The following is a 14742-nucleotide window of genomic DNA, read 5'->3' as shown; positions in this document are numbered from 1 at the left end:
ATCCTCTCCAGGATGATCTGTATTCAACTTGGCCTCTAAGGTCTCTCAGTGGTGCATTCATTGCTGTCGTAATCAAGTCCATCCACCTTGCTGCTGGTTGTCCTCTTTTGTTACAACATGATAAAATTATTTTCATACAATATTGCTCAAAGTTCTTTATTACAGTCCAGAGTTCAGTGGCCTCAGGCATTTATTTTATTTTATTTTATTTTATTTTATTTTATTTTATTTTATTTTATTTTATTTTATTTTATTTTATTTTATTTTAAACATTTATACCCCACCCCTCCAGTACACTACTGCTCAGGGCGGCTCACAACAATAAAATAGATACAATGTAAAATAAAAGTAATAAAATTAATCAAATTAAGTAAACAAGTTAAAAGTCAGGCTAAAACCACAATCAGAATTAATTTCAAATTAAGTTATTTTAAAAGCTAAAAACTTAAAACTAAGGAACCTACCAGATATAACCAAAGATGGAGTATTAGGAACATAGGAAGCTGCCATATACTGAGTCAAACCATTGGTCTATCTAGCTCACTATTGTCTACCCAGCCTGGCAGTGGCTTCTCCAAGTTTGTAGGCAAGTCTCTCTCTCAGCTCTATTTTGGAGAAGCCAGGGAGGAAACTTGAAACCTTCTGCTCTTCCCAGAACAGCTCCATCCCCTGAGGGGAATATCTTACAGTGCTCACATGTGGTCTCCCATTCAAATGCAACCACAGCAGACCCTGCTTAGCTAAGGGGACAAATCATGCTTGCTACCGCAAGACCAGCTCTCCTCCCTAACACTATTAAAAAGCCACTTTTTAATAAAGATGTGTTTTTAGTTGTCTTTAAAAAAAAAAAAACACTGAGGGAGGGAGCAGGGTGAAGTTCTTCAGGGAGGAAGAGGCCTAGGCCCCAAGAAAAGCTGTTGAATGGCAACAGGCATGCTGGAGGCTTTTGTAGTGTGCAGGGACCATACCCTTTCCAGCTTTTCCTAGAGAAACTATGTTTTGAAGGAGGCCTCCAAGTTAGCTTCCTCCTCCTCCCAAGGAGACCTATCCTGGGGAAAGCCTCAAGCAGCCAAATGTGCACCTTAGAGCTTGGCCTGGGCCCTGTTCCCTTTCTTGGGAACTCAGGGGTGAGGGGGTGATTCTTGGGCAGGAATCGGCCTCCCCCTAATGGGACCTAGGTCCTCATTGCTCCATAAAGTCTCTGTGAGAGCATCAAACTCTGGTTCTTCTAGTGCCAGTGATTTTCAGGGTTCACTGCTGGGGTGGAGCCCTCTGCCAGGACCGGATCTCCCCAGTCCTTGGAGTTGTCCTCCTCCAGGTCAGTGACTGGACGAATCCTGACACTTTCAGAGACCACCCTGAATTTCAGAACACCGTTCCAAAGACGTTGTTCTGAGTGCTTTATTCAGTCTCTGTTTAGCTTGTACGGAGTTGGCCACTACAACAAATGCTAATTAATGGGAAATCAAGGCCCACTAGAAACGCAGTCACACCTACCTGTCAGAATGGGAATTATGATCAGTAGTCTGACTGAGAGTGTATGCCAAGGGGAAGAGGAATGTGCATGGAGCCAGAGGAAGAAGTTGCATTTTGGCATATGGCTGCCAAGAAGCAGTCTCCAGGACAGGCGGGGAATATTTGTGTGAGTGGCTGCAGCATCCCATCTGCTCAATGTTCATTTTTGTAAATAAACAATTTAAAGCAAGTATCTCCAATACTCCACCCTGAGTCCTCACATAGAAAGTGGTCTTATAACAGAGTGCTCTTGGAATTTCATACCACTCAGGTGTAGGTTTCCAGTCCAATCTACCCCGGATTGGACTGGAATCTCCAGAAATCAGCATCAATCTCCAGGTGACTATTGAAAGCTGTTATGGAGGTTTTAATGGCTTGATATGGTGAAAAATATTGGAAAAATATATTGTCAGGTTGTGGGAGGGGGGTACCTTCCAGGAATAGCTTCAATCAGTTGGCAGTCCTGCTCTGGGGAGTATATGTGTTTGTAAAACAATATGCTAAACATTGTGGTATAAAGGGCAGCTCCATGCTAGTGTAATGTTAGGAACATAGGAAGCAGCCATATACTGAGTCAGACCATTGGTCTATCTAGCTCAGTATTGTCTACCCAGACTGGCAGCAGCTTCTCCAAGGTTGTAGGCAGGAATATCTCTCAGTCCTACTTGGAGAAGCCAGGGAGGGAACTTGGAACCTTCTGCTCTTCCCAGAGTAGCTCCATCCCCTGAGGGGAATATCTTATAATGATCACACTTCTAGTCTCCCATTCATATGCAACCTGCTTAGCTAAGGAAACATCATGCTTGCTATCACAAGACCAGCTCTCCTCTACTCCTTCAATCTGGAAACTGTTCATTCAAATTAATTTTAATTATTTTAGTTCCAGCTTTCAATCTATTTATTTTTAAAGCACAGCACAGAAAATGGGGTGGGGTGGGGTGTTGATACTCTTACCCTGCTGTATCCCCTCCTCCACCAAGTGTTCCCTGAAATGAGACTGATAACAACCAAGAAGTGGGCCTTCTCAACTGCAGGGTCTCATTTTTTGAGCTCTCAGAAAGAAAAATACAAGTGTCAAAGTTGTCTCAGCAGATGAACCAAGGTGTGTGCTTGGACCTTTATTTGAATAAGATAAGCTTCAGATATGTTTTCACTGTGTGGCTCTTCCTTTTTCCCCATACAAGTCCTGTAGAAATGAATATTCATACAAGTGAATACCACAGCTGTATCTGAGGAAGCAATATGTGGGGGTGTCTGTTGACATTCTTTTGTTCTGGTCTTGTTGGCACACAAGGCGTATGAAACCGCTCTGAACTTCAAGATACGACTTCTATAATTTAGCCTAGTTGTCTCCTATGTTCTTCTCATTTGAATTTTCACCTGGCAAAATTCCCATTTTCTGTCAAGAACAATTTTAGTCCTGTATTAATAGTTTTCAGATGTGGTACCAAAAAAAGAAATGACATGAGAAAAATTGCAGCTGGGTTTCAAGGATGCTCTTTCCTGTAATAATTATTTTAATCTTAACATTTGATTTTACAGGAAGGACTACAGTGGGGTTTTTGTTGTTGTTGCTGGCGGTGCGCTCTCACAGCTGTGGTGTTGGCAGTTCTTGCTGAGCACTGCTATGGGAGAACAGAAATTAAGCTCATGGAGAATTTAAAACTTTGTCCAGTGTTTTGACTCATATTTAAACAACAAGTAAATTTATGAACCAGGACAGGAGGCCATGGAATAAAGGTATTTATGCTCATAGTGTGACTTGGGTGGGGCAAAAGGGACATATTTCATTTGTGAAAGCTTAGCTGCAGGGGCCGGTTCCAGGTTTCAGGGGACACTTGGCAAACTGCCTTCCCTGAGTCCTCTCCTAGATGGATAAGTCCCAAGAGGGTCACTCGGCCAGCACCACACAGAGGCTATGGGCACAAAGGTGGCCTCAGGAATTGGCAGTGGGCCCGTGGCACATGCCCAGTGATGCTGGCCCTGTCACTGGCCCTTCTCAACAGCAGTACAGAATGGGGATCCAGGGTAATGCCATCTCTTGATCGTTATTGAAATAAGATTGTTGTATTCTCCTTTCAGCATGGAATAATTACTTAGTTATGTGAAAAGTGGTAGATGAAAAGCCAGATACCAACTTGCTCAGAGACTCAGGGAGCAATCCTATGCTAAAATTACACTGGATGGACTGCCTTAGGATTCAGCATAAGTCCTCTGCATGGGTGGATCTTGAAGATACACTACCACAGGTACCCCCCCAATCCTGACAGGTATATGCCAGGGATATGCTGACGTAATGTAATGCCACTATATCCCAAACTCTGGTGGAGGTAACAAACATTGGCAGCATCAGGGGTATATTGGGGGAGGAGCAAGCTCAATCTGAATCCTAAACTCACTCCAGCACTCAGATCGTGCTGGAGGCCCCTACATAGGCATAATATTATGCCAACAAAAGAGGTGGCATAAAGCAAAACATTCTCATAGGACTCAAAGGTGACACAAAACACACTAGGGCTGCTCTCACAACCATCAGTTGCAGGGTAGGAGGAAGCAAACCCAGCAATTCAGGCTCGTGTGATGCCACAGGAATCCCCAATAAGATAGAAAATGCTGTATTATGAAATATATACAATATAAATCAATTAGATATACATCATAAAATGGTACATACCAACAATAGATTCCACAATATAAATAATCACATAAATGATAAAGTCCACGGACTGTATATCATCAGTGGAGCACATAAAGTCTATAACCAAGTTGCTAGTAAAGATGTCCACATACACTACAGTGATCCGGTGAACCTCCATTTTGAAAGAACTCTTTATCAAGTGATGATGGACATAAATCTTGTGTGTTGATAGTAATCAATGTATTCACATTTCTTGGTATTAATGGACTGGTTGTTTTGTCCATTGTGGTAGAACCATTCCTGTTTCAGTAAGATTTGCGCTGAAGAAATGCTCAGTATTGTGCTACCTTTTCTGATTATTTCTCATGAATCCCTTTGTTTAGATAGGTGCAAAGCTATACAATTCAAGGATAATCAGTTGATGTTTCATAAATGGGAGCTAATGACAAGAGGTCTAGCAGATTCTAGCTGAATCTCTCTCCAGCTTTTGGAATGCAAAACCCATCACTGGGGAAATGTGTACTAGAAGGAGGAGTACTAGAAGGAGGAGCAGAGAAAGAGTCTGGAGTTATAATTTTAATTTGCAGTTTGAAAGAGAGAGAGGCTGTTCCCACGAGCACTGGAAAGTGGGCTAAGGGAGCTTAGCCCGCTTTCCAGTGCTCGTGGGAACCACTGGGCTCGCAGGCGAGCTCGGTGCTGCCAAGGCGGCTAGCCTGCCTAAAATGCCTTCCCCCTAAATGAAGTTAATGGAGCAAGTGCTCCGTTAACCTCATTTCTTTGCTTGTGTGTCGCTGCAGTGCGTGGCGACACATGAGTAGACACTTGGCCAAGAGGCTGCAAGCACTCTTGCAGGGCATCCTGGGACTTCCGGGGGCCACACGGGCCCTGATCCCCGCAGCCCCTGCTGGCTTCATGACGGAGCCGGCAGCCATGTGGGTGGCCAATCTGGCCGTCCAGGACTCCACTGCCAATCATCTGTGGGGAGAGCGGGCTAAGCCCGCTCTCCCCGCAGACCTCATTCAGGCACTTCACTAAGAGAGAACAAATTGTGAATTGACTGAAAGACCATGGAGTGCAGTTCCTCTCCCTGTATATTTAAAAGTAAAGCAAAAACTATACTACCAAGACATCACAAGTTTCCACAATTACTGTTTCATCCAAAGGACCTTCTCACCACTCATGGAAGTGGGAAGCAAGTAACAATATGGACTAAGTCCGTTTAACGATCTTCAAAGTCATTTTGAAAAAGGGCCCTCTAGTCTCCTAGGCCCCAGTTCTATTTAGAGCACAAATTACGCTGAGAAGTCTACTCACGGCCATTTTTCTTCATTTACACAGATGTGGCACTGGGCCACATCTGAGTTAGCAGTCTTCCTATGAGTAGTCAGTAAATTAACCTTTCCAGTAAGTGATTGCACTAGTAAGTGCAAATGTGATCTAATTAGTAATGTAATAAAGCAGCAGAACAGACCTGCACCAGTTTATTTTGTATATAGCAAGTTTTTGATCATTTTAAATCAAAATGAGATGAGAAAAAAATACTTTGCAATGCCTTTCAAAGGCTATGGAAAGCCTGTTCCAATCCTACTGAGATTGTAAATAGTATCCACTTGATTAATTTTAATTAAGACTGCAATTTTAATCACCTAATCTGTATGATTGATTAACTGAATATGGTAATAATCCTATGTACTGTACATCTACCTAGAAGTAAATGCCATTTGAATAAACATGCATAGGCTTGGCTGTGGAGGTTTAATCACAAATTAAAATTTGGCACAAGGTGAGACTTGGAACTTTTGAAGGTCCTGTTCAAGGGTGCCATTTAGGGAAGGTAGGAGAGACAGCTGTCCCCCACCTGTGTTTCAGACTACATATTAAGAGTATCTATAGCCCTTTCCACATGACAGCATGTAGAGTGATTTTGTGGAGAGTGATAGTGTGTACTGAATATGGGGGATGGGGTCATGCCCACTATTCATCTAGTGGACCTTGTTAATAGATTGTATGCACAAAGTCTTTCTGCAGAGACCCAGTGGTTGTGGGTGGCAATAGCTAGCCCAACTTCCCCATGGCTCATTCCCAATTCTGGCCTCAGTTGTGGAAATGAAGAGGTTAAATCATCCTGAGTCATCGTGGCTGTCCTCCTCTTCTGCTCACTCTTGGTCTCTTTGACTTGCTAGGGAGCTCTGGGGCTGATACTCCCTAGTAGGGTTGCCAATCCTCCAGAACTGATACTTTTGTCATATTCACACTTCACCTTGTTCAGCTATATACTTCTTAGATATAGAACACAAGAACGTAATGTTTGAGAGAGCTTTTCATATTTTGTTTCCCCCCCCTCCCATTGTGCCAGATTCATGAACTACTACAAATATGCATTGTTCTTAAATATGTGAGAAGGCTCAAAATAGCAAGCAATCACAAAAACTGATATACATCTGTTGAATGTGAAGTTATGTAGTCAGAAAGAAATGATTGTCCATCACCCACTGAACCACAAGTCTTTCCCCAGCAAAAACAGACCATTGTATTCATCATTTCTAAGAACTGTGGATAGGGACTGAATGCACTTTCACTGGAATGCCAGGGGACAGCTGCATGATTAGCTGAATACAGCCAAAACACATTTATGGTCAGGAGTGCTTTTTATTGCCTTCCATTGGTAAGTGAGCTGCAACCATTCCTGGGAAGGATGACCAGGCTGCAGGTGTACATCCCCTGGGCTACTGTAACACATGTAGAGCTGTCTAAATATCATACAACTGACTGCAGTTCATTCAGAACACAGTGGCCTGCTTACTATTGTGTGTGAGTCATGGAAAGCATATTACACCTCTTCTGAGAGCATGACACTAGCCCCCAATTAGTTTCTGGGCACAATCGAAAGTGTGGATTTTGGTCCCCACTCTGTTTCAGTATAATTAACCTTTCTGTGTCTTTTAAGGAAGACACAGGAAAATGTTAGGGCTGCTATGGAATGTGGAATTACACTGTTATAATACTAATTGACTTTATGTTTTGTAATCTGCCCTGAGGGTTTTAAAAAACCATGCTGTCCCACTAAGATCTCAGAGGCTCACCCACACAACCCAAGAGGCTGCAGTCCCTTCCTTCTCCTGTATTTGGCCTTCCAGGGTTCCCTGTATCTACAGAAGCAAGAATATCTATCTAGCTTCCTTGGCTGTCAAATCTATCTAGCTTCCTTGGCTTCCTCATTTCTGCTCCCGCCCCCGCCTTGTCTTCCCTTTTATCACCAATTGATTGCTTGAAGCTTCTCCAGAGGTCTGGGCCGAGCAGGACTTAACTGGGTGATTATCCATGCCCAATGTCCTGTTTTACTGCCAAGTCAAGTTTCTCTCCTGCTCCTCCAGGGTAACTGGCAGAAATCACAATGACCCTATTAAAATCTTGATTATGGTCTTTGGCCGTAGTTCCACAATGGATAAAGTATCCCTCCAGACTTGGAGGCTCCAGTGGCTGGTTCTCCATGTCTGATCTCCTTAGCATCATGCAGTACACACCGTCTTCAGCTATCCTTGTTTCAGTCCTCTGTTGCTATGGTTGCCCCAGGTCCAGGGCATCCACTTCTGCTGCAGTCCTTAGTTGAAGTCTTCCCAGCATTCTTTCCATCCATCTGTGAGAGAAGAAAGAGGGTGATACTTAAATTCACTCCAAATGCTGTATAAAGACCAAACTGTCCACTGCTGCTGCACTAGCACTGTCACCTGAATGACTGTGGGCCTTGGGCAATAGGGTCTATCTAACTAATGGTACTTCTCTAGGAATGGCCAAAGCAGCTGATTAACAGAGCAATGTTGCCAATTTACCGAGGATGCCTAGGGGCAATAGAACAAAAAACATACCCTTCACAGGCAGTCTACAAAGAAATTCATTGATGCTGATATATGACTATAATACATCACTATTTGCTCATAGGGTTCAGGCATGACATGATATAGCCCCATAATTAGGCACAGAACTGGCAAATGATGGAACAGCCAGAGGGAGTGCAGAATTTCATTTAATGCCTCCAGAACTATGTGTCATTCATTTTAGACATGAGAGCAACAGAATAAATGCAGGACATCTTGCAGTACAAATTATACAAACACCAACGGATCAGCAAACAGCAGCACAAAAATGCTCCGATTTAGAATTCCTACTATCTCCATTCATTAAATTGTCATATTTATTAGAACTTAACTTATTAGAACTTAACTAAGAGAAAAATCTATGAGTCCAGTCTGAGTGCCAAGCGAAATTACATAGTCCTGCTCATAATCCATCAAGCAATATATAGCAATTAGGGATGTTCAAACTGATTTGTACCCAAATCAATTTGTACCCAAATCTAGTTGATTTGAGTGATTTGGAGACATAACAAATTACCCCTGTGGTCCATTGGCTAGATTCAGGTCCAAATCGAACCACGCCAGATTTGATTTGAATTGATTCAAGATTTGTATTCCTCCTGTTATTTTCCCTCAATTCCCAGCTTTCATTAAAAAAATAAGCTAAGCTCTAGCCCTTGTAGAAGTGGAGTTATGGAGGAAAATGTGTGGTCACTATTTTTAAAGTGTTTGGATTCTTAGTTGTATAATAACTTTTCCTCAATTTATCCCTATGAGGATTCATTTCATTACACACTTTCATTTTTTCTATTCATTTTGACTGTCTTTGGACAGTGCCAACTGCCAAGTGCCATGTGCCAACTACACCCCTCTCCCACCTGCAAGGCAATGAGGTACTACTCAGTTTATGTTCTAGGAATTTTTTCAAGTGTTTTTATTTATTTATTTATTTATTTATTAGATTTATATACCACCCTTCCAAAATGGCTCAGGGCGGTTTACAGCATGATAAAAACAATTAAAACAAGTTGACAGTTAAAATGTGCTTCTGTTCTGCAGTGTTGTTTTTCAAGGCACAGTTGCAAAATGTGTGCATGCTGCTTGTTTTGCCCATAGGGAACAATGGGGAACTCAAATCACCCCATTGTTCCCCATGGGTAGGTCCTAGGGACACCAACATTGGTTGGGTGGTAGGGCATGATGGGTGCTACCTACCACCAGCCCACACACAGAAAGGGCAAGTGGGCGGTTTAAAAAAATTAACCCTAACCCCCCACTGGAATTATTATTTTTAAAATTAATGATCCCCCACTTGCCCATTACTTTTGTGGGTTGGGTGGTAGGTAGCAACCATCATGTCCTACTAGGGGTGTGCACGGAACCGCGGAGCTGCGGTCCGGCACTGGGGTGGGGGGTTCCAATATGGACGGGGGGGCTTTACTTATCCCTCCTAACAATGGCGCCGTATTTCCTAGAGCTATCGGGCGGCTTCACGCGGTGAAGTCCAGCTTTATTTATTTATTTATTTTTGCATGCGGGAGGAAAGCGGAGTTTGCTGGATTCTTGCTCCTTTTAGAAATCGGGCGGCAGGAGAACTCCCGGCCGCCCTCGCACGCAAAAGGCTTCTAAGAAGCCTTTTGCAGCCGAGCAGGCAAAGGGGCGACCGGGAGTTCTCCTGCCGCCCCTTTGCAACGGGGAGTTAGCAAGAAGGGGGCGGCAGGGGTCTTGGGGGTGGCAGGGGTCTTGAAGGGGGCGGCCGCCAGCCGAGCGGGGCTTTGAAGGGGGTGGCAGGAAGGTATCCTGCCGTACGATTCTGGATACTAAAGGAGGAGCCACAAGCGGGGATTGAAGCGGGTGGCAGGGAGGTATCCTGCCGCCCGATAGCTCTAGGAAATACGGCGCCGTTGTTAGGAGGGATAAGTAAAGGCCCCCCCCCCGTCCGTATTGGAACCCCCCACCCCATCTTCCCGAACCGAACCACCCCGTGTCTGGACCGGTCCAGAGGCCTTTAGAATGGCCTCCGAACCCGTCCGTGCACATCCCTATGTCCTACCACCCAACCCAATGCACTTAAGTGTCCCTTGGGGAACAATGGGGTGATTCAAGTTGCAATTCACCCTATGGATGAATTGCAAATCTTTAATGAATTTTTGATTTGGTTTGTCGAACCAGCCAGCAATGGCCAGCCAGTTCAATAAATTGATTTGAAACTTTGCAATTCGATGTTGAATCGAATAGCAAAAATGATTTGTGCATATCTAAAAATAGATAGATGATAGATAGATAGATCTATGAGAGAGAGAGAGAGAGAGAGAGAGAGAGAGAGAGAGAGAGAGAGAGAGTTAGTTAGTTTTGCAATATGAAACAGTGAGGCCCTAGAGATTAATTTGTGTGTTGAAAATATATATATAGATATATATAGATATATATAGATATATAGATATATATAGATACAGTGATTAGATCTCAGGGCTAGAGCACTATGAAGCATGGGTTAGGATAATTAACAGGGTCACTGCCATACTCATTTTCTTTTTCAGACAGACGGAATTAAAACTCTTAACAATGACATAATTAGATGAAGGGAGTGTTTTTTTAAAAAACTTCAAAGTAATGAGACAGGAAATATAATTGAAATAGACCCCATTCAGACATTCATTATTTTATGTTATTACTCAGTCTCAGATTCAGGAGATATTTTGACCTTTTAATCAGCTTGGTAATCAGACATTTTAAATTTCATCCTTGCCCCATGAGCTGCCTCTATCAAGGTGTTAATGACTGTCAGTACTTCAGCCTTCTGCTTTTCCATTAACAATGTTGTTGAGTAAGGGGTATGCATAAGTGGGTGTTACAAAGTAACTACAGATGTGCAAGTTTATACACAGGCCCAGTGCTTCAAACTCCTACATTCAGGGTAGGAGGGTAGGGATGTGCAAAAATGGTTGAAGTCAAACCAAGTTTGACTCAAACTGGCCTGGTTCGAGTGGCTCATGTTTACCTGGAGCCCGAAAAGAGGGGGCTGGTCCTTGCTTGAACTGAACCCTGTTCGAGTCAGTTCAATAGTTTGAATGTGGCAACCACCATTACAGAGATCTGTTTAGGAGGGTGGTGCCTTCCCTGTTCTGGGCATGCAGGGAGGCTGTGTTGGGGGTGCTGGAGTCAGCAGGGTGCAACAGCAACTTGCACTTCACAACGGATGTGTGGACCCGCTGTAGTGGAGTGAAGGCTGCTTTCCTGTCCCTCACTGCACACTGGTGGGGGCCAGAGAGAGGGGGGACAACATCTGCTATTGCTGCTGCTACTGCTGCTGGCGTGGCCAGCACATCCTCTCTGGCAGCAAACTCCAGGTGGGCTCTGTTGCATGTGGAGCTTCTGGACACCGGCCACACAGCAGATGAGCTGTTGGTGGTCATTGGGCACCAGGCGAAGGAATAGCAGCCAAACCTCCACAAAGGCTTCATGGTGACCGACAATGGTGCCAACATGCTGAGGGCAGCACGCCAGCTGGAGTTTGTGTCCATGCGCTGTATGGCACACACCTGTCACCTGGCTGTGACGGATGAACTTGGAATCAAGGAGGTGAGGGCGAGGAAACATCAGTGGCTCTCCCGCAAGGGGCTGCCGCCGCCATGGCTACCCTTGTGGACAAGTGCCGCAAGATCACAGCCTATTTCCACTGCAGCGAGAAGGGTAGGCGGATGCTCTGATAGAGGCAGCATGAGCTCAGCCTACCTTCTCACATTATCCCTGGGATGTTGAGATGTGGCAGGACTTCACTCTGCTCTTGCTCTAGTGCCTGCAGGAGCAAGAGGTGGCTATCCATGCCCTGGCAAGTAACTGGGGGCTTGGGAGTGTGTGTCCTGGCCTTCACAGACTGGAAGCTCATTTTCAAGTTGGTCTTGGCACTCGAGCCATTTTCCCTTGCAATGAGTAGCTTGTGTGCTAAGACAGGAGCTCTGAACCAGGCTTTGGCCACAACTCTTTCCCTGCAGAAGATGATGGGTGAGCTCCAGACCACTCTGACCACTGGAGAGGCAGGTGCCCTGACAGGTCATCTGAGGACTGGAGTTGTGGATCGGCTCAGCAACAGATTGGGTCAATCAGCAGAGCATGTCTTGGCATGCCTGTGTGACCCAACCATGAAAGGCAATGTGGTCACTCCTGATGGACTGCCCGAGTAGATGGCCTTCTTGGTTAAAGTGGTGCATCAGGCAGAGAAGAAGAGGCTGGGTAAGAACTCTGAGTGTGCAGTCCACACCCAACATCAGCATCAGCACCGCTTCCCAGTCCAGCAGCATGATGTCCCTGGCAGCTCCAATGCAGCTGATGGTGCCATCTGTTTGTTCCACTCTGTGGTTCAAATGGCATTGCCTTGGCACCTTGCCATGGGTATGGGAGGTGCTGACCCCTCCCTGCAGTGGTGCTGAGCAGAGTGTTCTTCAGTACCTGCAGGAACCAGTGGTGGAGGACCATGAGATGGAGCTCATCCACTTTGGGGCACCAAATATGGCTGAACTTGGCAGTGGTTGCTGTACAGCTCCTCTCCTGCCCCCTGAACAGTTTCCAGAGCGAGAGGGTGTTCTCCATGGCCAGGGACGTGGCAATAACCCACCACTCACATTTGGATGCTGGCTCGGTGGAGGAACTGGTCTTCCTGAAGGCCAACCTCCCCCTGCTGGACTATCCCAAGCAACCTTGGATAGGAATGATGAATCAGGGATTAACCTGACTACATCGGGAGAAAAACTACAAAAAATGGATTTGAAGACAGGGCTCTCAATTCTGAAATTCGTCAGGCTGACATGATGGCAATGAGGAATGCCAGTTTAATAACAGGATGCAAAGTAGTACAGGATGAATGGGTTCAAATGGAGGAGCATGAAGAACTCTAAGCACCTTATAGAAATCCCAGAATCTGTGCACAGTTGTAGGTGAGGAGAGTGTGGTGCCCCTAGGGAACCGCTTGAGGTGTGGGTGCAAGTGTAGACCATGTGTTTTCAAAGGAGAGAGTAAGGTGGCAAGGCCTGCCACGTGACACTTTATCGTATTAGCCCTGAGGCCCTGATCAAGATTGTCTTGGAGGAACAGCAGGAGTTCTGGCATGTCACACTGATCGGACACAAGCTTGCGACCCCTGCACCAGTGTAGGAATACTCACCGTGTGCATTGGTGTATTCTGTTGGTGGAGTCACTTCTAGATGCTAGTATGGTGTCGAGGAGCTGTGACTCTTCAAAATGTTGCACTCAGTCAGCATGCAGCAAGCTTGAACCATGCTGGGTCAGGATGGAGTACTGGACCCTGACTGAGCAGATTGAGAGACACTGGAAGAAACCATGGGCCTGCTGTAGCTAGAAGAAGAATTTTCAGAAACCAGGGACGCTGTGGCCAATGTGGTGCCACAAGAATCACCTGAACCTTGAGCAGTAGTATCTGGCAGAGCAGTTGACTGGGTACTGGCACTGGAGGAAATGCATACAGGAGTTCTTTGGGCCATGGTGATGAGAGTGTCTACTGCCTCCACACCACACAGGGAAAGGACCTATTCACAAGGCTTGGGTCAGAAGCTCAAATGCCCATTGGTGAAGGCTCCATTCTGCCGGGTGGAAGTCTTGTCTGCTGAGCCAGTTGGCTTGCTTGTTCAGGGAGCCACTGACGTGATGTGCTATGAGTGGGGAGAGATGAGACTCTGCCCATTGTTGCAGGAGTGTCGCTTTCTCATGAAGTGATTTTGAGCAAGTTCCTCCCTGGCGGTTCACGTATGCCTTGGCCGTGACATTGTCGATGAGAATCAAGACAAGGTGGTGCATCGACAGTCGTTGGAACACTTGGAGTACTCAACTTATGGCTCTTAACTCCAGCCAGTTGATGTTGTGGCATTTCCCCCATGGTGACCCCTTCCCTTGTGTGGAGTATTGAAGGCAGTGGGCACACCAACCTGAGAGAATGGCATCAGTTGTCACTATTATCCTGCTAGGGACCAGGAATGTTTTTTTCCTGTGAAAGATGGAGGGGATGTATCCACCACCACAGTAGTTGTAGAACAGGGTGGGGAAGCTTGACTTTGGTTGGTGCTGTGCAGTCGCCTTCTGATGCAGCAGAATTGGGCAAAAGTAAAAGCTGTAGTGAGCAAAGGTAAAAGCTGGCTGAAGGTACAGCTTCCAAGGATGCCACCATCAGTCCGAGCAGCTGTAGAAGTGGCAGAAATCTGTTGAATCAGGACATGTAACATTTGTATAAGGTCCCTTGGAAGAAAGAAACTGTCTTGAAGGGTGTCATTAAGCACTCCAGGTGCTGTATATGCACAGACAGTTTCTAAAAGAGAATCTAATTGGAGCTTTCTAAGAATGGAAAGTGCCTGGAGAGCAGGGGAGGAGGCAGGGAAAGAGGTGAGAAAGCTCCAAGAGATAGCTAGAGGTGTTAGTATTACCTATCCTTCCCATGCACATTTGTGGCAATTTGGAGCTTCCTTGGGGGTAGAGAGCAGGGTGGAATGGGGAAGAGGGGTGAGGGGCAGCAGCTGCAGCTCGTCTGTATGAGAGTCCGCTTTGGAGTTGAGTACAAAGAGAGTCTGAAGCCATGTGGCTTGTGTAGGGTAGTTATACTCACAAACATGCCCTGGGGTTGTTTGTGAGTCAATCAAGCAGCTTTCCTACCCTAGAGAGTGAGTTGAATAGAAAATAACAAAAGTGTCCATTGTTGAAGTGGGCTAGATCATTGCAGGTGTGTCTTCT

At 45.4% G+C, this 14742-nt stretch overlaps 2 long non-coding RNA genes across 2 annotated transcripts in view; one reads left to right on the top strand and one right to left on the bottom strand.

Annotated features, from left to right (window-relative positions):
* The window catches only part of LOC128328416 (uncharacterized), a 43339-nt gene that overhangs the window by 22024 nt on the left and 6573 nt on the right, over positions 1–14742 (top strand). The window lies entirely within an intron of this gene.
* Positions 7662–14742, bottom strand: part of LOC128328415 (uncharacterized) — a 157667-nt gene continuing 150586 nt past the window's right edge. The window contains exon 3 of the long non-coding RNA XR_008309196.1: positions 7662–7790. This is a non-coding gene — a long non-coding RNA (uncharacterized LOC128328415). The remainder of the gene's footprint in view (positions 7791–14742) is intronic.

The sequence above is a fragment of the Hemicordylus capensis genome, chromosome 5 (assembly GCF_027244095.1).
Source record: "Hemicordylus capensis ecotype Gifberg chromosome 5, rHemCap1.1.pri, whole genome shotgun sequence".
Taxonomy (NCBI): Eukaryota; Metazoa; Chordata; class Lepidosauria; order Squamata; family Cordylidae; genus Hemicordylus; species Hemicordylus capensis.
The sequence above is the reverse complement of the archived record's forward strand: the minus strand, read 5'-3'. Positions and strand labels throughout refer to the sequence as shown.